Genomic DNA, 26355 nt, shown 5'->3' with positions numbered 1-26355 from the left:
CCTAATGGAAATGGATGGCAAGTTATACTTGGGTTGTAAAAAGATAATGTAGTTTGTAGAACAGGCTCCAGAGAACTCAGCAGCTTGAGAAAATGCTGCACTATCACCTTCAGTGAAGACCAGAAATAATTTTTTTCCTTTGTATGTGATTTCTCTAGTATACTGTTTTTGAGTCAGGGTCTTACATGGAGACCAAGATGACTTTGAACTCACAGAGATTGCCTGTCTTTGCTTCTAGAGTGCTGGGATTGTAAGCATACAGCACCGCACCTGGTTTATAGTGTTTGGTTCTTAAAGCAAGAATATTAACTTAAGTATTCTGCCCCCCACGACTAACTATCAGAGGCACATTTAAATGCCAGCCAGCCAGCCAGCCAGACAGACAGACAGACGTATCTCTGTTCATACCTAATGGATAAACGTAAAAGGAAACAAAAAACAATCAATTAATCAATCAAACAGACAGACCTACAGGATGGATGATAAAGAGACTTGTAACTTATTGAGAAAATTTGCTGGGCTGGAGAAATGGTTCAGCTGTTAAAAAGCTGACCACCAAAAAACTTCATCTGTAGCTTTGAGGGAAGTTGCTGAATCCTGCCCATAGCTTCAGGACAGAGAAGGCTTGCTGGTCAGGATAGTGTATGACATGAAGCTGTGGAGAGGCATGCCTACACAAAAGACAGAAATGGGGTGCAGAGCTATTTGCATTTGTGCCTAATGAACTCAGTCTAGCAAAGAACCCTATGAGGACTTCCATGTGGACCCCCAGAAACAAGCAATCCAAGCCAAGTGTGGCAGGTTAGGAGGGGGCAGGCACATCTAAACAGATGCCTCGGAGCCTCAAGAAGGCAGAGATCAATACTGCCCACAGGCCGAAGTGCCTGCCAATGAGATTAATGCAAGCCTGGGTGGTATTAATGATCTATTACCCAGGGGGACATAGTAGTCAGACTCACTTGATCTCTTCGGAGTCACAACTCAAGAATATTGGCAGATGAAAATATTAAGGCGCTGAGCCAAGAGAAAGACAGAAGACCGTATTTAAGATTTAAAAGACCTGAGTTATGTTTAATTTATTGGATAAAGGTTTGCTGTGTGATTGGTTTATACCAGGGGTTGTCATAGTTACTGGTGATACAGTCCAAGACAAATGTTCCATCCTGGGAAGCAGGATTCCAGGAAAGAGCAATGGCTGGCCAGTATTCTGTAGACAGTCTGAGATGTACACTCATGGACCCGGGGAAAGGAGGTATAAAGATTAGTGCCCTCAGGACAGTAACAGTCCCAAGTAAAATTCTTAACCATCAGCTCTCTGGGAAGGGTGAATTCTCTTGGCCTTAGCAGGTTACTTTTTGCTAGAATTGTTAATATAGGAATGCGTATTCTGTTTTTTTATCCTTTTGTGCTGAGATTCAAACCCAGAGATTTAAACATGCTCATCAATCTCCCGACACATCCAGTTTTCAATCCCCACCCCCACAAAGAGGATCTCATGTAGCCCAGACTGTTAGGATTCTGTCTAAGCTCCACCCCACAGCCACCTGGCAACAGCGAGGTATGCCCCTCCCCACCGTTACCTGGCAGCAGCCAGGTATGTCTGGCCCACTATAAAAGTGGACGCTTGGCCCCTCACCCTCTTAGCTTCTCTCTTGCCCACTTGGGCTCTTCTCTCTCCCCCTTCCTCCCCCCTCTCTCCACGTGGTCATGGCTGGCCTCTGCTTCTCTACTCTCTCCATTTCTCTGCCTTTCTCTGTCTCCGCCTTTCTCTGTACCCCCTTAGCTCCCCTCTCCATGCCCTGAATAAACTCTATTCTATGCCATACCATCCCGTGGTCCCTCAGGGGGAAGGGATGTCTCGGCATGGGCCCCCTGAGGCACCTCCTTCCCCCACACCACCGTAGAACATATTCTCACTCCTCTTTCTCTTTTTATGATCACAACACTAACCCCAAAAGAATTACCCTAAACTTGTGATCCTCTTGCCTCTATTATCCAAGTGCTGAGATTACAGAGCCACCAGTTTATGTGGTGACGTTGATCAGACACAGGGCTTCGTGCACACTAGACAAGCACTCTATCACACATCCCCAGCCTTTCTTCAATTGTTTTAGAGACATTTTACATACACATTATTAGACATTTGAAAATTAAAAGTCAAATAAGGAAGAGAGACCACACAAAATTTTTTTAAATATATATCACTAATGCTATCTTATTATTAATTATTGAAATCTTGCTGCTCTTGCAGAGGATCTGAGTTCACTTTCTAGTACCCACAGTACATCTGCCTGTAATCGCAACTCCAGGAGATCCAACACCCTCTTCTGGCCTCTATGGGCAACTGCACTCACATGCACATACACATAAATAAATCATAAAAATAAACATTATAAACAAAATCTTACTTTTGGACCTTTTAAACATCATAATGTTAGATGGGTAGTATTTAGCATTTAAATACTTACACAGTACTTAAGGTTATTTACAATACCATTTGCTGGTAGAAAGTTATCAGTGTATATGCCACAGACTTTTAAACTCTTCTGCGAGGGGGTGGGGGTGGGGAGAGAATGGCGGATGATAACCTTGGCATTTGTTGCCTGTCTCTTTGGTTGCAAATGACTCTGTGAAGAACGACACTGTGGCAGATGCTCTATTACCTGACATTTACTTGGGATAGAATTTTTGAAGTCTGGTCTGGTCACTGTGCCAAGTTGAGGGAAATTTTACAATTTGGGGTACATATTGAAAATCAATTTCAGGGGGGACCAATCCCAGTTGAATCCAATCTTACTGCACTTTGAGCAAACAACATGTTCCTTAAACATTTTAATTTCATGGACAAAATCTAATGTCACATTTTTATTTATTTCCTTACTGAGGGGTGAGGGTAGCTGTTTCAAATGCATCTGAGCACTTAGGCTGGGAATATTTTTAAAAGTTAATTTGAACATATTCACTTCTACACAGGACTTTTCAGGCTTTCTCGTGCCTTTGTGGGAGTGTCTCTTCCTCATTCCCTCAGCTCTTTGGTTTTGTGGACGTTTTTCATCAGGAACAATGCTAGTCACTGTAATGTTAGAAAAGATAACTTTCTTTATGTTTTAATTATGCTTTTACTGCTATGAACAGACACCATGACCAAGGCAACTCTTATAAAAACAACATTTAGTTGGATCTGGCTTACAGGTTAAAAATTCAGGCCAGTATGAAAGCAGGAGCATGACAACATCCAGGCAGGTGTGGTACAGGAGGAGCTGATAGTTCTGCCTTCATCTGAAGGCTGCTATGAGAATACTCACTCCCAAGAAGCCAGGGCCAGGGTATTAAAGCCCAGCCCACAGTGACACACCTACTCCAACAAGGCCATACCTCCTGATAGTGCCACTCCCTGGGCTGAGCATATACAAACTATCACAATGTTCTAAGATAATATAAAAATAAAATGAGAGATGTCTCAGTAGTTAAAAACACTGGCTGATCTAGAGACCATGGGTTGAATTCTCAGCACCTACATAGCAGCTCATGAACCATCTATAACTTCAGTTCCTGGTTATTGGAAACCCTCTTGTGGCCTCCATGGGAACTGCACACAAGTGGTACACAGGCATACATGCTGGCAAAGCATCCATACATATTGGATGGAGCTAGAGAACATCATACTAAGTGAGGTAACCCAGTCTCAAAAGATCAATCATTGGTATGCACTCACTGATAAGTGGATATTAGCCTAGAAACTTTGAATACCCAGGACATAATCCACAAATTAAATGATGTCCAAAAAGAATGGAGGAGTGGGCCCTGGTTCTGGAAAGACTCGGTGCAAGAGTATAGGGGAATTCCAGAACAGGGAAGTGGGAAGGGGTGGATGGAAGAATAGGGGGGCGGAAGAGGGCTTATGGGACTTGCGGGGAGTGGGGACCCAGAAAAGGGGAAATCATTTGCAATGTAAATAAAAATAAATAAATAAATAAATAAAAAGTAAAAAAAAATATATATATTTTAAAGACTCATTTATTTATTATATGTAAATATACTGTAGCTGGCTTCAGACACTCCAGAAGAGGGCGTCAGATCACATTACGGATGGTTGTGAGCCACCATGTGGTTGCTGGGATTTGAACTCAGGACCTTCTGAAGAGCAGTCAGTGCTCTTAATCACTGAGCCCAAAATAAAATATTTTTAAATATAAAATGATAAATGTTTTCACCAGGCATTTCCAACAACATACTAAAACATTTAACATTTATACCTCAAAAATGTATTAAAATATTAAAGTTCAATAAGTAGAAGCAAAATGTACAAGCAATACAATCATAGTTTGTACTAGCAATGAAATAAATTATAATGCCATGTTTAGTAATTGACACAGAAGCAAAATGCAAGCTAACAATTTGTTAATATGCTATGGATGAAGATTGCTTATATGCTTGCCTTCGTAAGTCCAACTGGGGACATCTCACTGGATTAGAGATGAGGTAACTGACAGGTGTTTATTGCACTGTGACTGCTAAACAATGTGTTGGCAGGCTCAGTGTCAGCTCTAACGAGATTATTTAAAGCAGGAGTATCCTCATCACAAACTGGGTGTGCTGCTGTGGGCAATGACATTGCTGTGGAAATAAAAAACAATGGTGCTTGGGGAAGTTCTAATACAAAGTTTCTTAAGGCAAAATTGTGGCTATTTCAAAGAATTAGACAATAAAGAGAGAAAAACAAGGAAAATAAGGACATTGGAGACTGAATTTGAAACAGTCGATTTTGAAGGCATTGAAGATGTTTCTAGAGGATTGATTCTAGATTAAAAAAAAAAAGTTAGGTCTCAGATGAAAGCCTGGAACCAAAGTGGCAGCCAACTGGTTTTTGTTGTTGTTGTTTTGTTTTTTGTTTTTGTTTTGGTGTGTTTAATTCCTCAGTCTTTATTTCTTGTGTCAGTAGATTAGACAGGTAGTATTTCCCCAAGTACTGATTTAGAGATGTTAAGAAGCACCAGTAAGCTTCAGAGTAACATTCAGTAACCTCTTTCAATACAATTATCCTTATTATAAGCTAAGCAGAATAATAATTTAATGCAGTAAGTGACCTATACACAAAGCCTGCATATCCTGAATTATGAAATGGTTTGCACAAACTGGTTCAATCAACTCTCCATTCTCACAGTGAAAGCACTCACATTGATGTCACTAGAACACAGGCTGAACCTGCCCAGCCGTCAGCGGCCTGAGCTTTGGCATCCTAGTACTGAAGACGTTTGGTTTTGGAAGCTTTGCAGTCATCAAGGAAGATGAGGTCTGCTAACACTTAGCAAATATTAGTTTCTTTTTTTAAAAAAAGTCTTCTTTAGAAAAGAATATTAAAACAAATGATCCATTAAGACAAACATTCCAACAAGAATTTAGTTTCTTTAAAAAAAAAAAGAAACACAAACCAGTTCATTCTCTTTAATAACTTCTCCCACCACCACCACTGTCATCTAAAAACTTGAGATACATAAAGCACGAGCCTCACCATTCATAAAATCAAATGGATACTTAGATTGCCTTCTATGCAGTGATGTTATGCAGCGTGGAATATGCACGCCTACCTGAAGAATAAATATGACTTCCCCCCTTTCAGATGGAGCTGCTTGGTTTGTAATACTTTAACTTAGGCATTATTAAAGGCCAGTGATTGAAATATGGTCAGATAAAGACAGGCAATGAGAGGCTCAAGGAAAAGACATCTTCCATTGCATGCCTAGCTATCATGATATTACTGCAAACAACAACTACAATGTATGGTTTCCACGGAAAACATCAAAACCCCGGGAATTACGAACGGTGTCAAGATCCATGGTTGGCTTCATGGAAAGCTTTTCTAGCCAGTGTCAACTCTTCATTCATAGTTAATAAGTCTTTACCTCTAGCAAACTTCCTCGGAGCCTTTTGAATTAGGAAGACGGTATCTTCAACTTGCACTCGACCTTGTCTTCCAATCCACATTGCCTTGTGAGTCATTTCAGTGATAAACTCTGTGACAAGGTCTTTGAGAATATCCACTGACTCTGTGTAAGGTCATCCCCAAACCCATACATCATACAGCACAATTCTTTCGGGGAAAAGTTTCTTTCTCTTCCCCTGGTCATCTTCTACTCCTCCAATTTCTCCATTTTCCTCCTCAAAGGTAAGGTCTTCCTCCTCATGTGACGTGCTAACTGCCCACCAGCCGTCTCAGCAGCCGGCTTTCTTTCTTTTCTTTTCTTTTCTTTTCTTTTCTGTTCTTTACTTTTCTTTTCTTTTCTTTTCTTTTCTTTTCTTTTCTTTTCTTTTTTCTTTTCTTTTCTTTCTTTTCCTTTCCTTTCCTTTCTTTTCTTTTCTCATCTCATTTATTTATTTTATTTACATTTCATGTGTTATCCCCTTACCTGGTTTCCCCAACTCTCAGAAACCCCCATCCCACCCTCCCTGCTTCTGTGAGGATGTTCCTCTACCCATCCACCCACCCACACCCGCCTCCCCATCCTGGAATCCCCTACACTGGGGCATCTATGGAACCTTCCATAGACCAAGGACCTCTCCTCCCACTGATGCCTGACAAGGCTGTCCTCTGCTACATATGTAGCCGGAGCCATGTGTACTCCTTGGTTGGTGGCTTAGTCCCTGGGAGCTCTGGGGCGGGGGAGGGGGGGTCTGGTTGGTTGATATTGTTGTTCTTCCTATGGGGTTGCAAACCCTTTCAGCTCCTTCAGTCCTTTCTCTAGCTCCTCCACTGGGGACTCCGTACTCAGTGCAATGGTGGCAGCCAACTTTCTTAACAGCAACCCTGGAGGCTGGAAGTCCAATGTGCCTTAAACAGAGGACCAGGATGCCTGCTGCTAGATAGTGTCTTCTAGACGTGTCAGGGTCACCCAGGACATCTCAACAAGGTTGTGGCATAAGCAAGGCCTGCAAAAGGACAACACAGGTTGGCATGTAACAGGAGGTTCACAAAGCCCCACAGACACATTAAGAGCTCAATGGCTGCTGTGAGACTGGGAATCGGTTTTCTCAGAGATGAGCCTCATGATCGTTATCTAAACCCAGTGGTCAGCCCGAAACATATACACGTGTAAGCAACACTAAATGGACATGGTAGGGTGTGTGTGTGTGTGTTTGTGTGTGTGTGTGTGTGTGTGTCTGTCTGTCTGTCAAAGTAGTAATTAATTAGCAGGTTGTGAATTTTAGGGAGGGACACAAGTTGTAGGGAGGAGAGGTAGAAATGATGTAAATATAATATTTATGTGTGAAATTCTTGAGAAATTTAAAAAAACAAATGCAAAGTAAAGTAAATTTTAAAAATCTGGTCTGAGAAAAAAATGATTTTTCAACCTGAAATTTTATGCCCAATTAAGCTATCAATCAGGCAAGAGACTGGAATACTACTACTACTACTACTACTATTATTATTATTCCTAATATAACATCAAAATAAACCTGCATTTATCATTATTCAAGTCGTTTATAGAAACCACAGGACGATGTTTTGTCCTCATATTAGCAAGAAAGGGGGAAACAGAGGCCTTCCTGAGGAAAGATGTTACCCTAGAGGGTAGTGAGGGGAACCCAGGGATGCTACGGAGAGCAGTACCCCAGCAGAGAGCTCTGCAGCACATTTTTACATCTGGTTTTTGTTGCTAAAAGAAAATACCTGTTGTTGTATGAGACATAAAGAAGAAAGGTTTACGGTTTTAGAGGGCCAAGAACATGGTGCCAGCAACTGCCCAGTTCTGCCAAGGCCTCTTGGGCTACATAGCATCATGGGAAATAGAATCCTGAAGAGGAATGCAGAAAGAGAGAGAAAAGATAGAAAGGCAGGAAGCTAGAAAGGGTGGGAGGGGCCGGTAGTGGCCTATATTTTTAAACTTCTATGCATATGTGGGCATGCGTGTGTGTGTGTGTGTGTGTGTGTGTGTGTGTGTGGGCATGTGTGTGTGCACACACCTATATGTGTGGAGGCCAGAGGGAAAGCTCAGGTGTCAACCTCAGGAATCATGCCTATCCCATTTAAAATAGGGTCTCTCACTGACCTGCGTTCACTCGTAGCCTACAGTGACTGGGCAGAGAGCCCCTGCGTTCCTCCTCTGCAGACCTCCCTGTGCTAGAATGGCAAGCACTAGCCACTGTGTGTAGCTTTTCCGTGCAGATTCTGATGCTTAAACTGGGGTCTTCACACTTGCAAAGCAAGCACTTAACTCACTGTGGAATAATACTTGCTCTTGTGGAAAAACTCATTCTGTTGGGACTGATGAGTCCCATGAGAGTTAGTTAATCCCTTCTAGGGGTGATGTCCCCAGTGATTGAATCCTCTTCCTGAGTACTTACACTGAGTGGACTGGAATCCAGGACCTCCATCATTCTAGACAAAGGTTTATCCAGGTTACCACCTCAGCTAAAGGCTGTGTTTCCACCATATACACACCACTGGGGGCCAGGGCACACCTCAGTTAGAACAGCTTCTGGCAGGAACCCTGTGTTGATAAAGTTGGGTAGAGAAAGGATCTTGGAGTGGATGTCTCCCCTGTTTACACCTGACATAAACCCTCAACCCACACTGGCTATGTGAGACGTGGAACATGCATAGGTGGTGTGAGAATTGCTTCATACACCTGAGAAAGAGCAAAGAGTTTCAAAGTAAACAAAGCTATGAATTTAATTAGGCAACCTGATCCCTAAGAAAATGGAAGGAATGAGAAATCAGGCAAGAGAGCCATTTATTTATAGTTTGCAGAACACTTCTCAGTAAAAGATATACCACTTAAGTTCTAATTCCTTTTACACATGTTAGCTCATTCAATATTTACCATTTCCTTGGGATTGATATCTCCATTATACAGGACACAAAAAATAGAGAGGGATTTACAATCATAGCAGCCCAGGCTTCAATTAGCCTCTTGAGCTCTGATCCACCCATCTAGGAAAAAGAAACGTAAGAATAGCTGCTGTCGCTTTGCTCAGCAGTGAACAATAACTGCACCGTCAAAGTGATGAAAGCAGAAAGTGTGACTGAGCTCAGAGTGATGTGCAAACACGGTGTCAGAGGAAGGAAAAGCAGAGCTGGAGTCGACAGAGAACAAAAAGAACCCAGTCTGCACGGGGTGGAGGGGTGGCTGCTTTTCCAGAGGACCAGGGTTCAGTTTCTAGGACCCATGTGGTGGCTCAAAACAGTCTGTAACTTCAGCTCTGGGAGATCCGACACCCTCTTCTGACCCCACAGGCACCATACACACATGGTGCACAGAGATATATGCAGGGAAAAATAAAAATAAATCTTTTTTTTTAAAAAAAAACTTAATCTGAAGTAACAGAAAAATCAGTAAGTACCTAAACACATATGTGTTCATGGTGCGTGTTTACATATATATTTAGATATTTAATTTCTTTTGCTTGCACATTTTATATACACACACATGTGTGTATAAGTATGCACAGAGAAGTACACTTAAATAAATGCATATTTACATAAAAATTAAAATGTGGAATTAAATTCTAGGTATAAGGGGGAATGATAGCTTAGAGCAAGTATTTACCGGCATTCTATTTTCAAGTTAAAGCTGTGTTAATGGAGCTGGCGAGACGACATGGCAGGAAAGAGTATTGTAGCCAAGCCTGGTCACCTGAGTTCAGCCTCAAGGGCTCAGCTCACATCCTGGAAGGAGAGAACTGATGCCCAAAAGCTGCCCTCTGACCTCCACATAGACACTGTGTGTGTTTTCTCTCTCTCTCTCTCTCTCTCTCTCTCTCTCTCTCTCTCTCTGTGTGTGTGTGTGTGTGTGTGTGTATCTATATATAAATAAATGAATGCAAAATATTGTAAAACAAACCCATAACATAAAATAATTATTCATCATTTTAATTTAATAATAGGCAGAATAGTGCATGTTCAATTTAAAATCCTACATGTTTATATTTTTCAATAGAAGAAGAAGGAGGAGGAGGAGAAAGAGAAGGAGGAGGAGCTAACAGTAGCCATGGTGATTAACCTAGAAAGAAAGCTGGCACATGGTTTCCTTCATAGGATGCAGTTTCCTGGAAGAAAGGCCCCACTCTAATCTAAGTGGGAGAGCATTAGACAGAGACAACACAACACACGGAGGTCTAGACATTGTGGGGGCTCAGAAGCAAACAGGGGCTTCCTGCTGAGAGCAGTGATTCTTGGCCTGCTCAGTGCTATGACCCTTTAATACAGTTCTTCATGTTGTGGTGATCCCCCAACCATACAAATTTGTTTGTACATACAAAATCGTTTTTACTGTTACTTCATAACTGTAATTTTACTAGTATTAGGAATTGTACTGTAAATATCTGTGCATTCCAATGGTCTTAGGGGATCCCCGTGAAAGGGTCATTTGACCCTTAAAGAAGTCACAACCCACAGGTTGGGAACAACTGCTTTAGAGCTTGTAAAGGAGCATCATTGAGGGTGAGAATAAAAGAGAGGAAGAGTAGGGACAGACACACAGACACACAGACACACAGATGCCCTAGCCAGGATGGCATGGGCAGAGGAGCCTTTTCAGAGAGTAGCCTTCATAGAATGTCTCCCAACCCCCACAGCTGAAGCAAATCCCAAGAACAAAGGAAATATCAGACTCATAAACTTTAGGGGGCTAGCAGGAAATTTCACAACACATAGCATGTGTAACATAGGATGGAGGAGCCACGTGCTAGCTAGGACCACACATCAAGGGTTCCCGTGAGGCCACAGCATGGCTCAGTCGTTCTCTGTCCTGGAGGAAGCACAGCCTGCATGGCCTGAACGAGGTTCTGGGACCCGGCCTGGAGGTTCAGGTCTGTCTTTAATGGTGTGCTCATGGTAGGAAACCTCGCAGATCTCTAACCAAGTCTTTGAGATTCTTCTACTCTGCCGTTCCCTGTAGTGCATCAGGGAATACATGACACATGCATGTGATTTTTGTCCTGGTTGGAAACAGTGTTTTTGTCTCGTTTTGTTTGTGCAACAGGTTCTTGTCCAGGCTTGCCTCAAACTCACGATCCTCCTGTCTCCGCTACTTCAGTGCTGACATCACACACCTGGCTGGGGAAAGCACCCGGGGAACTGCACGCTCACCCAGGCTGAGCTTAAAGCTTAACACACTCTCCAGAAGCGGTCCGCTGCACACTGTGGAGATGTAGTCCAGTGCTGGTGACACAGGAGTGTGCCTGGACACTGAAAAGAGGACAGACACACCAGAAGACAGCTGGCAGAAACCTTCTAACACAGAGAGAGGAGCGGAGCAGGGCTCACACTTAAGATGGGGAACTCTGGAGGGGAGGGGGGAAGGAGGGAAGGAGGGAGGGAAGGAGGGGGAGGGAAAGGTAGAGGGAGGAGGAAAGGAGGGAAACAGGGAGAGAGAGAGAGGGAGAAAGAGAGGAGAGGAGAGGGGGAAGGGCAGGGGAAGGGGGAGGGAGAGGGAGAGGGAGAGGGAGAGGGAGGGGGAGAGGGAGAGGGAGAGGGAGAGGGAGAGGGAGAGGGTGTCTTTCTTAAGAATTGGTCTTAAACCTTCCCACTACACTCCACAATCATTACCTTGGAGAAAGAAATAAGCAGCAGGGACTGTACTCCTAGTCAATGAATCTATCCTTTCCCACAGGAGGTCAAAGAACACTGGTATTGAGAAACTCGACAAACATCGAATGATTTCCCATTATATACCAACCACCGCCAAATATTTGGATAAAATGTTTAAAGTAGAAAAGGAGTTGTTCATGGAAATCACTACTTATAAAAAAAAAAAAAGAAAAAAGAAAGAAGAAAAAAAGAAAACATTCAGACCAAAGGAACAGAATGTCCAAGCACACAGTGTGACTAACCTGAGGGCAGATCATGGAAGTTTACTGCTAAGTAGATTCAGAAAACAGGCAGGGGGTAGAAGCTGAACATGTGAAGCCCCATCAGGGACTTTGGTTTTTATTGAAAGATGTGGGACGAATGGAAAATTCTAAAGAGGAGTGATGTGGTTTAGCTTCTCAAGAATCTGTACTGAGGACAGACTGTTGACAGGCTCCCTGTGGCCAGTGCTCCAAGTGGATAACTGAAGTTACCTTTGACAGATCGGGTCCCTCCTTCTACAGTGTGCATCCCATATACAGACCTGAGGCATCAGCGGGCTTGGAGGTGAGCACCTCTTCCTGCTGAGCCGACTCTTTGGCCCAGTTTTGAGGTGTGTCTATTACTTCTTTCACTTCGCTGATTCCTGGCAGCCACGAAGCATGTAGCCTTCATTCAACCATCCCTGATGTCCAGCCTCACCACAGCCCTAGGCAGCAATGGGACAGCCGCGCACTGAAACCTCTCAGACTGTGAATGAGCGGTCCCTCCTGTGAGTCAGTTTTTCCTGTGTGTCGTCTCAGGGACACAGAGCTGAACACCGCGACCAGTATTTGGCGATGCTCTTTTATGCAGTTTGGAGTTGGTCTTGTAAGTTAGCAGGTAGGCCTTTTAGCGTATGGGGAAAGCTGGCCATCCCTGCACCGCACAGATCTGGCAACTCTCCAGCTCCCCAATAGCAGAAGGGAGAACCATTCTGAGGCCCATGCCTTCAAGTGTCTCACAATGTTGCCTGTGACCAAACCACCTAGAGATGTTTAAGTATGTAATTCTGGGTTCAATAGTTGTGATCTGAAGCTGAAATGTCTCTTAGAGGCTTGTGTTTTGAATGTTTTGTCCTGGCTGCTGTTATTTTGTGAGGCTAGAACATTTCGAGGGCGGTGTCGAGCTAATGGAAGCAGGTCACTGGAGTTGGACCGTTGAAAGTTTCTGACACTCTCTCTGTTCTCAGATATGAGCAGCCTCTATCACATGCTCCTGATGCCATGGTCTGAGCTGCCCTCCCCGAGAGACTGAAAGCCCTGAAACCATGAGTCAAAATCAGTAATTCTCCCCTCAAGCCCTTTCTGGCAATATTAAAGTAACTATTATGCTGTGGTGCTTGACACTGATTGTCAACTTGACGAGATTTAGAACTACCTAGGAGAAAGTCCTGTGTATGTGTCTGTGAGGAGGTGTTTAGACCAGGTTCATTGAGGTGGGGAGATCTATCCTAATGTGGGCAGCAGCATTCACAGTCTGGAGTCCTGGAATGAGTAGAAAGGAGAAAGACTGCCCTGCTGCCATGGGACCGGCTGCCTCAAGGTCCTGCCATCTTGATTTTTCCCATGATGGACCACGCACTTATACTGTGAGTCACCCTTCCTTCTTTCCTTCCTTCCTTCCTTCCTTCCTTCCTTCCTTCCTTCCTTCCTTCCTTCCTTCCATCTTTCCTTCCTTCCTTTTATCCATTCTTCCTTCCTTAAGTTCTTTTGACAGGTATTTTGTCTCATAGCTCGTGAAGTAACTAACGTGTCACATCCCCTCAACCTCCTGAATCTGATTCTCTAATGGGAAGGCAGGCTTCTATCCTTTAACAAGCTCACCAGGCCGTTCTTTGGCACAGTGAATTACGGAAAAAAACCCTCCCAAGAGCCTTTTGTCCTGGTTTCTAAGCAGCCACCAAGGCTTCAGTATAGGAAATCAGGGAAGAGGTTAACCTTGCCTAACCCTTTGATCAGATAAAAGAGCTGAATAAATAGGATAAATGACTATGAGGGAGGAGGAACCACTCATAGGGTGATGAGAAAATCACATTTGCAATGAGGACATGTTCAAAGAGCTTGCTATGAAAGGAGACAGCTCAACCTCACAGTGGTAAGGGCTCCTGGGAGGCAGGCAGGACTTATTTTGGATATATGTCAGGCCAGGGACTTAGCAGACCACAGTCACTGGTTTCTGTCATTGGTTTCTTTAATGCCTTCACACATGAAGGATGAAAGCTAAAACATTAGCTAGAGTATACAAGGTTATCAATGATGTATATGGTCCACATGAGTGTAACACTTACTTTATCTTCTGCAAATCATACACTGTAGGAAGACAATGGCGAGGTATCTTGACATGCCACCCATCAGTTTAGCACACTGGTAGAATGTAAAGGAGAGGGGCATTAGGGAGATTGACAGGGTCTGTAGCCTCAAACATATCCATGTTATGGGTCAAATGCTGGTAGGTTTTCTGGTAGAATTTTCTACCTCCAGAAGACATTAACAACATCTACTCTCTAAGTTCTAAGCTCCCAGTGATAAATCCAAGTATGATTCCACCAGAGTTTCCCCCAGGGAACTGATCATCTTCTAGAGCGTGGATGAGGGTTTATAGACTGGAGTGTGGGTGACCTCAGAGCAGCCATACTGGAAAGTCTTTAATCAGCCACATAGGTGGAGCCCCTTCAATTGACCCCTTCCAGCTGGTATACTCTAGTCCCTCCATGAGACCCTGAGGCCATATGCAATTAGAACATCCCATTGGCTGGAGAAAAGGGTCCCTTTTTACCTCCTAACCCCCTCCATCTGAGGGAATTACCATTCTGCACAGGCCCAGCTGTGATGGCCTCTGTCACAAACCAGTTGGCCTGATGGCGATGGTGGCTGTCTTGCTGCAAGGCCACTGCTGTTCAACATGGTTTTAACAGACTCAGTGTATTGGGGGCAGTTTGGAAATGTATACCAAGTGTTCCCATTCTTGAATACTGAGATATGTTTATTCTTGGAGGTTTACACTGTGGATGAATTTGTCTATACAAAGAGTAAGTGAAGCATGTACCATGTGCCCAGTATGAGCTAATTTATGCTTCTTAAGTAAGTGTCTGTATCAGGCAGGGTTCTCTGGAGGGACAGAACTGATAGAATAAATGCATATCACAAAGGGAGATACAATGGATTTGCTTAGGTGACAAGGGCTGGGCAGTTCATCAGTGGCCATCTGTCTACCCACTGAGGACTCAGGCTAGGAAACTAGATGCCTCAGCAGCACTGGTCCTGATGGTCTGGAGGGTTCCTAAGGAGTCACTGCTCTTCAGTCCATGGCGGTAGGCCCAAGAGGGCTGATGTCAGAGGGGGACGGTGGCTTCAGCAGCAACATGGAGATACTCACCAGGGAGAGGCAGAGGTGAGAGAGTACAGCAGGTAAGAGCACTCGTTGCACAGCCTCATGGCTTCAACTTAATACTTGGAGCCCATGCTAAATATTCCAGGACTCAGTGGGTAAAGCCATCTGCCATAAAATCTGATGACCTGAGTTCCATCCCTGGATCTTACACAGGAGAAAGAGAGAACTGAGAGAACTGACTCCCTTAAGTTGCCCTCTCATCTAACACACACACACACACACACACACCTTAAGTTAGATGATGCCTAGTTGCTGTGTTCTTTCTCAGACCCATCAAAAAGGTTCCATCCCGCTGCATATGTAGCAGAGGATGGCCTTGTCGGGCATCAATGGGAGGAGAGGCTCTTGGTCCTGTGAAGGCTCGATGCCCCAGTGTAGAGGAATGCCAGGGCGGAGAGGTGGGGGGTGAGGAGGTGGGGGAACACCCTCATAGAAGCAGGGGGTGGGGGATGGGATAGGAGGTTTCCAGGGGTGGGGGTACCAGGAAAGGGGATAGATGTCATTTGAAATGTAAATTAAGAAAATATCCAATAGAAAAAAAAAACAAAAGAAAAAGACATGCAATATTCTGCTGGGCTGGAGAAACAGGCTGTGTGGGACTGTGGGACTCATGGTGTAACTGAGCACGGTGAACACTACTTCTGTGTTTTCTTTTCAAAATTACTTTTCCTTTAAAATGAAAACAGACGTTTAAATGTTAACTAAACCAAAGTCCTGCAGATAAGTACTGTGAGGCCATCTGTAAACATTGGTGGGAAGGAAGCCATGGGCTGCTTTCTGTCTTGAGGTGGCAGAGGCAGTGGGGTCTACTGTTACTCAGGGACCCTGTTCTAAGGTAGGTGGTTTATGAAGTTTCAGAATTATTTGCCCAGAGCTCTGTGCACTGTATCCTGCCATTCTGCAGGCTCTCTCTCTCTCTCTCTCTCTCTCTCTCTCTCTCTCTCTCTCTCTCTCTCTCTCTGTATGTGTGTATGATGTATGTGTTTGTGTATGTGTGAACATGTGTGTATGCATATCTGTGTATGTGTGTGCATATGTATATGTATTGTGTATATATCTGTGTGTTTATGTATTTGTGTATATGTGTGTGTTTGTGCATATGTTTGTGAATCTGTGTATGTGTATATTTGTGTATGTGTGTATGTGTATCTGTGTGTGTGTGTGTATGTGTGTGTGTGTGTGTTTTGAGGGAGCAATAGGAGGTCAGGATAAGTTCGCAAGAAGATAACTGTCCAAAGTCCAAATGCCACCTATCTTGCACTCTAGGTATGGGAGACTAACATTTTTAGAATTCGCTTGCTTCATAGTGCTTTGTTTTTAAATAATTTTTTCCAGGACAAGCAGTAGGGAGAAACATAGCGGTAAGCTGGGCACTCACTCTCCTTCATCTGCCTAAGGAGGCAAAAGGAAGGCTGATCTATGTCGACCAGGGATACCTCATGGGCAGTGCTAATCACCAGGGCAGAGAGCTACGAGTAGGCCAAGCTGGGTAACAGCAAGAGTGTTGGCAGTGGCAGCATTCATACCTGGCCACAGACACCAAGGTCCCCTCTGTGTCAGGGGAGAGCCAGGAGGAGGCCATGAAACTGTCCCTTGGATCCAGACCTCTTACAGAGCATTGAGACACATCGTAGAGAGTGATTATGGAGTGTCCTAGAAAGTACACTTTGATGACATTATTAAGAGGCCCAAGAAAAGCTAGGTGTCACTTTGTCTACTTCCTCTTGTCATGTGTCTGATCAGCACTGAGTTTCACGTAATGCCAATGCTGGAAGGATGGAAAATAGCACCTATAGGCATAGAATTAGAGGGACCTTTGTAGAATTACTATGAGACTAAGATTAATGTCTTTTATGCCTTCCTGTATTAACTCCATGGACGAGTGAATTGGGAGGAATTAAAATGGCATGTCTGGATCGTATCAGGATAAAATGGTAATGTATGCACCATTTTTATAGAACAATGAAGACTAACTACACTGTTTGTGCTCAGTCATGAGCACACAGCCTTCAATTTCTCCATGATTGAAGGATGATTGTTTCCAAGGACCCATTTAATAGTATAGGTCTGACATCATTTAGTATAATATAATAAACTGAAGTAAAATTTTATTTATGAAAATTAATGGGGTCCTGACCCCCCATAATATTTTGCAGCCAAGATGCAAGTGTGTGGAGAAAAAGCAAGATTCTCTCGGTGAGATTACTGATAGGATTCGCATCCCTTTGAATATGCCTTCAGCAAATCAGAGTTTAGGACTGGGGAGATGACGCAGGAGAGTGCTTGTCCCTCAAGTGGGAGGGGTCTGAGTTTGATCTCCAGAACCCACATTTTTAAAAAAAGTTATGGGGAGGTCTAGACTTGAGTATGCCTGGGGTTTGCCAGCCAGCTAACCTAGTCTACTTGGTGAGACCCAGGCCAATGAAAAATCCTAACTCAAAAGTGGATGAAGCCTGAAGAAGAATATCTCAGGTTATCCGTTATCTTCTGGTCAATCCCTACACACACACACACACACACACACACACACACACACACACACACATTTATAGAGAGAGGATCAGATTTTTGATTTTCATCCTGGGAACTTTTTAGAAGAATAGACTATTATGAAATTATAAGGCTGTCTTCCCAGCTTGGTGTTAGCCAAAACTGAATTACCTTCAGCATTAGAATTTGGTTGTAATTAAGTTCAACCCTGAAGCTGAGATAAACTGGATGGATGCAGAAGATACCTACCTTTAGGACATCTTGGGCGAAGGGACAAGTCCTAGGGCTGTGCTCGCCATCTGCGAAAGTTCCGTCGGGCCCAAACTGACATATGCCTTCATGGGAGAATGGCCAAGATGAATGCCTTACATAAAAAGCAGATGGGATAAGACAAAGATGGTGATGGCCAGGGATTCCATGCTGTACTGGGCAGCTGTGAAGATAATCCTGTGGATAAAAGCTGTGAAGGCTGTTCCTTTTGTGTGTGGCCTGGGGCATCAGGAGTCAGTACAAGTCCACACCTCCAAGAGAGAAACAGCAATTCACTGGCATCTCTCCCATCATTCCTGATATAACAGCCCTGCTCTCTTCTTTAGAGACCAGCACGCTGGGAACCATGCATGCCAACCTTCCCTGGCACTGAGATAATCAGATGCATTTATGCAAAACTGAGGTTTAGAACCACATGGAACTTCTCTGATCTTGACTCCTCTTGATCCCCCAGGCTTGAGAGTTGCCTGATCCTGAATCCATCGTGGAGTATAGTGGCTTCCTGGACCACAAACTTTCTAATTTAATCAACTTGATTCCAGAGACCCAGATTAAGAGTTTGCCACCATTTGCATCCTTCCAAATGCTTGGAATTCCTCTCTTTCTACCTTCTAATCCTTTTCGATTGGTGAGCAGTTGAACCCTGAGACATAGCCTTTCAAAGGACAAGTTATTCTGATCTCACTCATGCCTGGAAGCCCAGACTAATACAATACCTCCTAGAGCAGAGACACTGAAATAGTCTCTGGTTTCTTTCGTCTCACGTCCCAGTTCCCTTCTCTTCCAGGCTTCACTCTCCTTCCTTCTCTCCTTCCTCACCCGCGCTCTCTCTCTTTCTTTTCTTCCTTCCTTCCTTCCTTCCTTCCTTCCTTCCTTCCTTCCTTCCTTCCTTCCTTCCTTTCTTTCCTTCTCTTTCTTTCTTTCTTTCTTTCTCTCTTTCTCTCTCTCTCTTTCTTTCCTTCTTTCTCTTGTCTATTTGTCTGTCTTGTCTTCTTTCTTTCCATCTGTCTGTTTTTCTCTTTCCTTGTGTCTCTCTTCTTTCTTCCTTCTTTATTCATTTCTTTTCTTTCTTTCTTTCCTTCTATTTGTCTGTCTTGTCTTCTTTCTTTCTAGCCTGTCTGTCTTCCCTCGTTTCTCTCTCTCTCTCTCTCTCTCTCTCTCTCTCTCTCTCTCTCTCTCTCTCTCTCCCTCTCCCTCTCTCTCTCTCTCATGTATTTGCATGTATGCATGCTCATACATTTGTGGACACACAAGCATGAGGGCATGCAGGTAGCAACCAGAGGCTGGGCCTGTGTGCCTTCCTCACTTGCTCTCTACTTTATTTACTTAGTTGGGCTCTCTCACTGAAACTGGAGCTCGCTGATTGGCTAGTCCCCTAGCCAGCTTTCCCTGGGGCTCCCCCGTCTTTGCCTTCTCAGCTGGAACTGTGGGGCCAGCATGCTCATCCAGCCTTCTTATATGGCGGGCTGATTAGTCTCCATGTCAATCTGACACAACTTGGAGTCACCTGGGAAGATGAGAGTTCACCTGAAGAATTGCCTAGATCAGATTGGCTTGTGGGTGACATCATTGTTTTGATTGATGGTTGGTGTGGGAAGCAGCCTAAGGTGAGTGGCACTGTCACCAGGCAGAGGCAGCTGGGCTTGGGCTGCATAAAAAGTAATAGTTGAGCATGTACCAGGAAATGACTGATCAAGCCATTAGGCAGCTTTCTTCCATGGTCTCTGCTTGAGTTCCTGCCCTGACTCCTCCCAGTTACCTAGAAATATGGATAAACCCTTTTCTCTTCAAGCTGTTCTTGGTCAGAATGGTTTTTGTCACAGCAAGAGAAGAGCAAACTAGAACATGAAGGTTCTGAGGATTTGGACTCTGGTCCTCAAACTTTCTCATTAGCTACCTTATCAGCTGAGCTCTCTCCTAGCCCTGCACTGAGAAATAAGCACATAGAAAACAAGTCACACACATGACTTTGGCTTCATTAACAGAATTGCAAATCAAGTGCACAGTCTTGAAATCTGATGCATTACTGACTTACAAGGGCTGGGTATGCAGCAGAAAAATCACCTTTTCAAATTAAAAAGAAAACATTTGGTTCAGAAAGGATGAATTGCACAGAGTTTATATCATAAAATATACAGTCTTAAAATACATTATTTCACAACAGTTTTCATTTCTAAATAAGGTAAAAGTCTAACAGCTAGAAGAAGAACTAGAAGAAGTTTGATGAGATTGTTAATACCGCCTAGATCTTCACGAGTAGACCCACCCCCTTCCACCTCACCACACCACCTCTCTACCAAACATACCCCTGGTTTCCATTTCATTTTTATAAAACACAACAGGAACAATTTGGAGATACACAGCACCAGAAACTAATGTTTGGAAAATTCTTCCCATTTGTGTCACACTGTAAACAAAAAAACTGGATCTTTGCCATATCCTTTCTGGTGGAAAACATTAATTTGAATTTAGAAAACATGTTCCCCAAAGCTCCTGTTTTGAGGGCTTGTTCCTCAGCTAGTTGTGTTATTGAGAGAGGTGGTAGAAACTTCAGGGCTACGCTCGAATTGGAGTAGGGTGTGTTCTCGAAACATAGGCAGGAGAACTCTGGAGTAAGATGGTGATGTGATTCCTTCCGCCTCCCCCTCCTCCTCCTTCTGCTCCTGCCCTCTCTCTCATTCTTCCCCTCCTTCCCGGATACCATAAAGTGACCGACTATGTTCTACCAACATTCTTCACCATGATGTTTACCTTCACATGGAAATGACGATGCTAAGTGACCATGAACTGAAACTAGGAACTGTCACAATCTCTCATTTTTGAGGTTGCTTATCCCAGGTATTTTGTTAAAACGACAGAAAACTGACTAACCCAGAAGTTTCCCCAATTCCCTGTTTGTTTTATGTAGAGCAATACAAAATAGAATTTATTGTCAAGGTATATTTTTTATGAGTAGTATTTTAGAGAGTGTGTTTGTGTGTGAAATCCTACATTTCATCAACTCTACTCTGTTTCTCTACTCTGTATGGTTGAATGATATTCTAAAATTATTATCATATACAAGGCAATTGGAGAATATATCAAAATAAAGGACAAAATGCTTGTGGTATGTTAGGCTTTTTAAATAAAAAAATGTATTTACTTAGAAGCATTCAGAATGTCAACAAAACAGCCACAATTTTCTTTGCAATTACAGAGTGGTATTAACAGAACTACAGTTATCTTTGTATAAGCCACATCAGTGACAATTGAAGATGAAAAAATAAAACCCAAAAATAAAGCCAAAAGAAAAAAAAACAAAAACTAAATTACTGTCCCCATGTATAACTAATTTGTGCCGTGCACCAACAAGAACCTGCTTTAAATTTCCATGCCAATTTACAACCCCCAGACTGTACCAGGCAAGGTTAGTGGCTATTGAAAATGCCACCAAGACAGGGCTATTTAAAGACACATTCGGTAGTGTGTTAACTATACAAAAAAGGACAATGTAGAGTTTAAAAACAAATCTTACATAGCCCTACACTTCATTTTTTTTTTCATTAAAAGGAGTGAGTCACATACAGGGGGATTAAATGCTTTATAGACCAAAAAAAAAAAAAAAAAAAAAACTGTGGTAGAACCAACTTATTTATCATTTTCTTCTTCATCTTCGTCTTCCTCTTCTTCCTCCTCTTCCTCAACCTCTTCATCCTCCTCATCTTCCTCTTCCTTCTTTTTCTTGCTCTTCTCAGCCTTGACCACCCCCTTTTTCGCTGCATCAGGTTTTCCTTTAGCTCTGCAGGCAGCAATATCTTTCTCATCCTTCTCCTTCAGCGCGGCAGCCCTTTTCTCGTAGGGCCGCGTGTCATCCTCAGCTGTGCTGTTCCACCTCTCTCCTAGTTTCTCTGCAACATCACCAATGGATAAGCCAGAGATGCCCGCCCTTGATTTGGGGGCAGTGCTCAGAACAGAACATAAAGAAGGCAGAAGTAGGTCTCTTGGGTGCACTGGGGTCCTTGGACTTATTTTTGGTCTCTCCTTTGTGGTGGGGGCAGGGAGGGGGAGTAGGTTTTCATTTCTCTTTCATAATGAGACTTGTCAGCCTTTGCCATATCTTCAATTTTCCCCTTTTCTTTAGCAGACATGGTCTTCCAACTCTCTGAGCACTTCTTGGAGAACTCTGAGAAGCTGACAGAAGCTTCCGGGTGCTTCTTCTTGTGCTCCTCCCGGAGGTTTGCACAAAGAATGCATATGAGGACATTTTGCCTCGCAGCTTATTAGGATCTCCTTTGCCCATGTTTAGTTGATTTTCCTCTGCGAGGCAGAGTCATCCAGTGCCCGTCCGGCTCTCGCTTGCCCCGGCGCTGTCTCTGTGGAGCTCAATGTACTGCAATCAGTATGCTAGCTTTTTAATGCATAATTTGTTATGGTTACTTTTTGAGGGAATCATTCACTTTTGTGTCCACTTACCTATAGTTTTTCAATGAAGGTCACAAAAACTAAATTGACCCCTAGTTTACACATAGAGTTTATCAGACCCTCAATAGGACCACACAAATTATGACAGCGTGGTTGGTGTACCAGATCTATGTTCAGGGCAGAGATGTAAATGTGGTGCTTGCTACCAGAGACCCTACCAGGGACACAGACACAGATAGGAAAGGCCACAGTGGACATGGGACAACAGAGAGAGGACAGCTCACAGAGCAGGTTCCCTCTTCAGTGATGGATAATAACTAAGTCTCCCCATTCCCACTCTGCCCCCAAAGGATAAAAATAAATATAGAAACAAACCCTTTTGAATTGCTTTAAATGTGGAAGTACAGAAGCTTCTTTTGCCTCACCAAGTTTTCACTGGTGGGAATTCAATGGGCTTCTGTATGCTTGTTTTAACTTTGCAAAACAATCATTTGTCATTTAAGTAAGGTGGTCATATGTTCCTAATATTAAAGATGTTTTTCAGAAACTAACAAAGGCTAAATGCAATTTCTCCCCTATACTCCTTTCCAGTTTCCACTTCAGACACACACACACACAGAGAGAGAGAGAGAGAGAGAGAGACAGAGACAGAGACAAAGAGACAGAGAAGGCAGAGACAGAGACAAACAGAGAGACAGAGACAGAGACAGAGAGAAACAGAAACAGACAGAAACAGAGACAGAGAGACAGAGAGACAGAGAAGAGAGCTCTGATATAGTTTGGGGATCTGAATGTGGAGAGGCTGGGGAAATGAGCAAGCCTTCTGAAGAGAGCTGAGGGCTATCTGTCAAGATAGATATTCTGGCCATCAGGATTTTCTGTACAAGAGTGTTTTCTTTCCTTTTATTTCTGGGAACCCTGGCATTCCTCAGAGTGCTGATTAGAAACGGAAATGGCCGCTTCGCCAGGTGTCCGTTCTTGCCTCCTGACATAGACCAAGACCTGCACTCCCTTTGGAAGGGAAGTGGCTCTTCCCCGACTGTTCTTTCCTTCCGGTCTGTGTTGGAAGCCAGGCTCTGTGTTGGAAGCCAGGCTCCCAGCAGTCTCCCCTTTGCAGTCCCTACCTCCCCTGGCCTTCCTGGGTTGATTCTAACTTCTCACTAAGGCACTGGCTTATTTATTTATTCATCTTGCCGTCTCTGCTGGAAAGCAATATTCCAAACGGAGTACTCAGTCCACTGACACAGGGCTAGAGGAGGACATGCATACAGATCATTTGTGTGTGTTCCTCAGAGAGGGCAGCCTCTGCTACCTCCCAAAGATGCCCCTCGGACCCCACAGTCTGTCTAGAGTGGCTACTGAATTGTGACATGACAGATCACGTCACACATGAGCACCTGCATGAGCAGAGTCCCAGAGAACAATAGCAAGCAGTGAAGGGAAGATGAAAACCATAAAGAACTCGCTTCCTGCCCAGCGCGTGCCATCCCCTGGCTGTCTGCAGAAGGGAAGGTAATAATAACCTTTCCTTGGGTTTCAGAGCCCAAGGAGCTTTGAGGATCAGATCCTCACCTGGAGAATTCCATCTGCCAGCTCTTACCCAGGAGATGTTTCTTGGAGATGAATATTTATTGCTAGAGGGGCCTGTTAATCAAAAGACCATTCCCAAACAGTTTAGCAAGGCCTGGCACACATTATATATTTGATGCTAGCATGTTTTATATCTTGATGAGTGTTTAAGATATAAATCATTATAATTAGCTAGGAAACTATAAAACCTGAGGAACAAATACAGAGGAAATGGCCCAAGAGCCACATCTGCACAAGGCTTCGGTCTAAGTAGGCCTTTTATATGCGGTTGGCCTCTAAAACCTTCAAGGAACAGATGATTGCAACTTCATGTATAAAATATCTGGGAACGTGTACCAAGGTTAAAGTTACTCATTTTATCATAGTAGCACAGAAAAGCTTGGGGCTAGAGAGGCGCCTCGGGGCTTAAGTGCACTTGCTGCTGTTCTTCCAGGGGACCCAAGTTCGATTCCAGCACCAATGTCAGGTGGCTCAAAATTGTCTGTGACTATAGCTCTACCAAGTTCAATGCCCTCTTTGGGCTACCTTGAGCATCCGTATGTACAGGCATATGCATGCATTCCCACATACAAACATACAAGTAAATAAAAAAATAAAGTAAATATGTTTTAAGATAGAAAAACTTGTACTAAAACTTAAAAAATATATAATAAATGCACAGGGGGAAAAAAGCATAGACCGTATCCCCTGGGTTGAATACATTTTTAAAATCTCAATGAAAGCATAGCCTGGTGGCATTCATGTAGCCTTTACTAGGCCAAAGTGATGTCTTTGCAAAACTCCAAAGCACCCCAGAGCCGTAAGTTACATCACAAACCACAGTAGAAGGTCGTGTGTGATGATATATACCTGTAGTCGCACCACTTAAGAGGCAGAGGTGGAAGGGTTGCCAGTTCGAAACCAGCCTCATCTGCATAGAAAGTTCCAGGCCAGTGTTACATACAAGACCCTATCTCACAAAACAGACAACGAGAATGCAGTGGAGACAGTTACACGCACCTTTGTAATGAGGCCGTACTCAGATTTCTCTGGGGCGACACTGTCTATACTCTACCTCGGTGTTTTGAGAAAGCTGCCAGCTAGGAAAGGTTTAGCTGACAGTGAGAGACACAGAAGAGGAAAGTCAGAGAGACAAGAGGGCCAATGGGTTCAGATCACCTCAAAATCTACCCCACAGCTTACAGACCCTGATCCTGAGATCTGGGCAGATGGCAGGTGTGGTCCAGATTCTACTCAATGTTTTACACATCTGTAAACCAAAGTGAAGTCTTTGTTTGGCGTTTGACTTTGTGCAGTTTGTGTAAATCCTCCCTGGGTGCTCTGCACTTCCCAGGTCCTGACATGAGTTCACTGTTTTTATTTGTTAGTGTTTTGTGTATTTCTTTAAATTTCCTTCTGGGTTCATTTTAACCCACGATTTGAAAACTGTATAGAGGAATTGCTGTTCAAAAGCCACTTGAAACTAAAAGTTGAGGCAATTGAAATATGCTTTAATTACATCTATTTATCTATCATTTATCTGTCATCGATCTTTATCTAACTATCCACCTATATCTATCATCTATCTGTCTGTATATCTGTCTATCTATCTATCTATCTATCTATCTATCTATCTATCTATCTATCTATCTACCTATCTATCTATCTTTCTATCTACATATCTATCCATCCATCCATCCATCTGTCTGTCTATCTATCTATCCATCCATCCATCCATCTATCCATCCATCCATCTATTCATCCATCTGTCTGTCTATCTATCCATCCATCCATCCATCTATTCATCCATCCATCCATTCATCCAGCATGCATGCGTGCATCCATCTATTCATCCATCCGTCTGTCTATCTATCTATCTATCTATCTATCTATCTATCTATCTATCTATCTATCTATCTATCTACCCACCCGTCTGTCTGACTTGAGGAAGGATGCCCAGGCTATGGTGCCTTGTGAAGAACAATCTGTAGAAGTCTATTCTCTCCTGCCACCATGTGGTTCTCAGGAATTGAAACCAGGTCCTCTGGTTGGTCAGCAAGCACACTTACCTGCTGAGCCACACGAACAGTCCCCACTGGATAATGTTTTAACTTAATGAATTCCCTAATATTCATCAAAGCCATTGCTTCTTTGGGCTCAGCCTTGACACCCAGAGGCTGTGCTGGGAAGTCTGACAGCATAGCTGTCCTCATGTTAACGCATAGCTCTCAGCTTGTTAGGAGCCCAGCTCTTCACAAGCTTCCTTATTTCTGACTTTAACATACTGACTCAGCTTTCACTGCTGGCCCCCATTATAGGTTACCAATGGTCCTAAGAATTTTACTAACGACCCTACTGGCGCTGCAAACATGTCATCAGGAAAGAGCCACGGAGCTCTTGTGTGAGCCACAAAACAAATATGCATCCCACCTATTAAAGGAGACAAATGTCAAGGTTTCACCTTATTTACTGAAATAAATCAGAAGCCCTAGGGAGGTGAGGCCAGATCTAGCCAACAGTTTCCATTAGGTAAAAATAATTAGCCCCAAACCCCTCCGCAGTGAAGGCAAACCTTGAAGGAGATGTCAAGAGCTGAAATAAGACTCTGGACAGCGTCCAGACGA

The 26355-nt window shown here is 43.5% G+C and overlaps 2 pseudogenes; both read right to left on the bottom strand.

Annotated features, from left to right (window-relative positions):
- Window positions 1-5826: 5826 nt before the first annotated feature.
- LOC127678038 (transcription initiation factor TFIID subunit 13-like) lies at window positions 5827-12100 on the bottom strand (annotated as a pseudogene).
- A 9288-nt stretch (window positions 12101-21388) lies between these two features.
- On the bottom strand, window positions 21389-22040 carry LOC127678036 (high mobility group protein B1-like; annotated as a pseudogene).
- Window positions 22041-26355: the final 4315 nt, after the last annotated feature.

The sequence above is a fragment of the Apodemus sylvaticus genome, chromosome 2, assembly GCF_947179515.1.
Source record: "Apodemus sylvaticus chromosome 2, mApoSyl1.1, whole genome shotgun sequence".
Lineage (NCBI taxonomy): Eukaryota > Metazoa > Chordata > Mammalia > Rodentia > Muridae > Apodemus > Apodemus sylvaticus.
The sequence above is the reverse complement of the archived record's forward strand: the minus strand, read 5'-3'. Positions and strand labels throughout refer to the sequence as shown.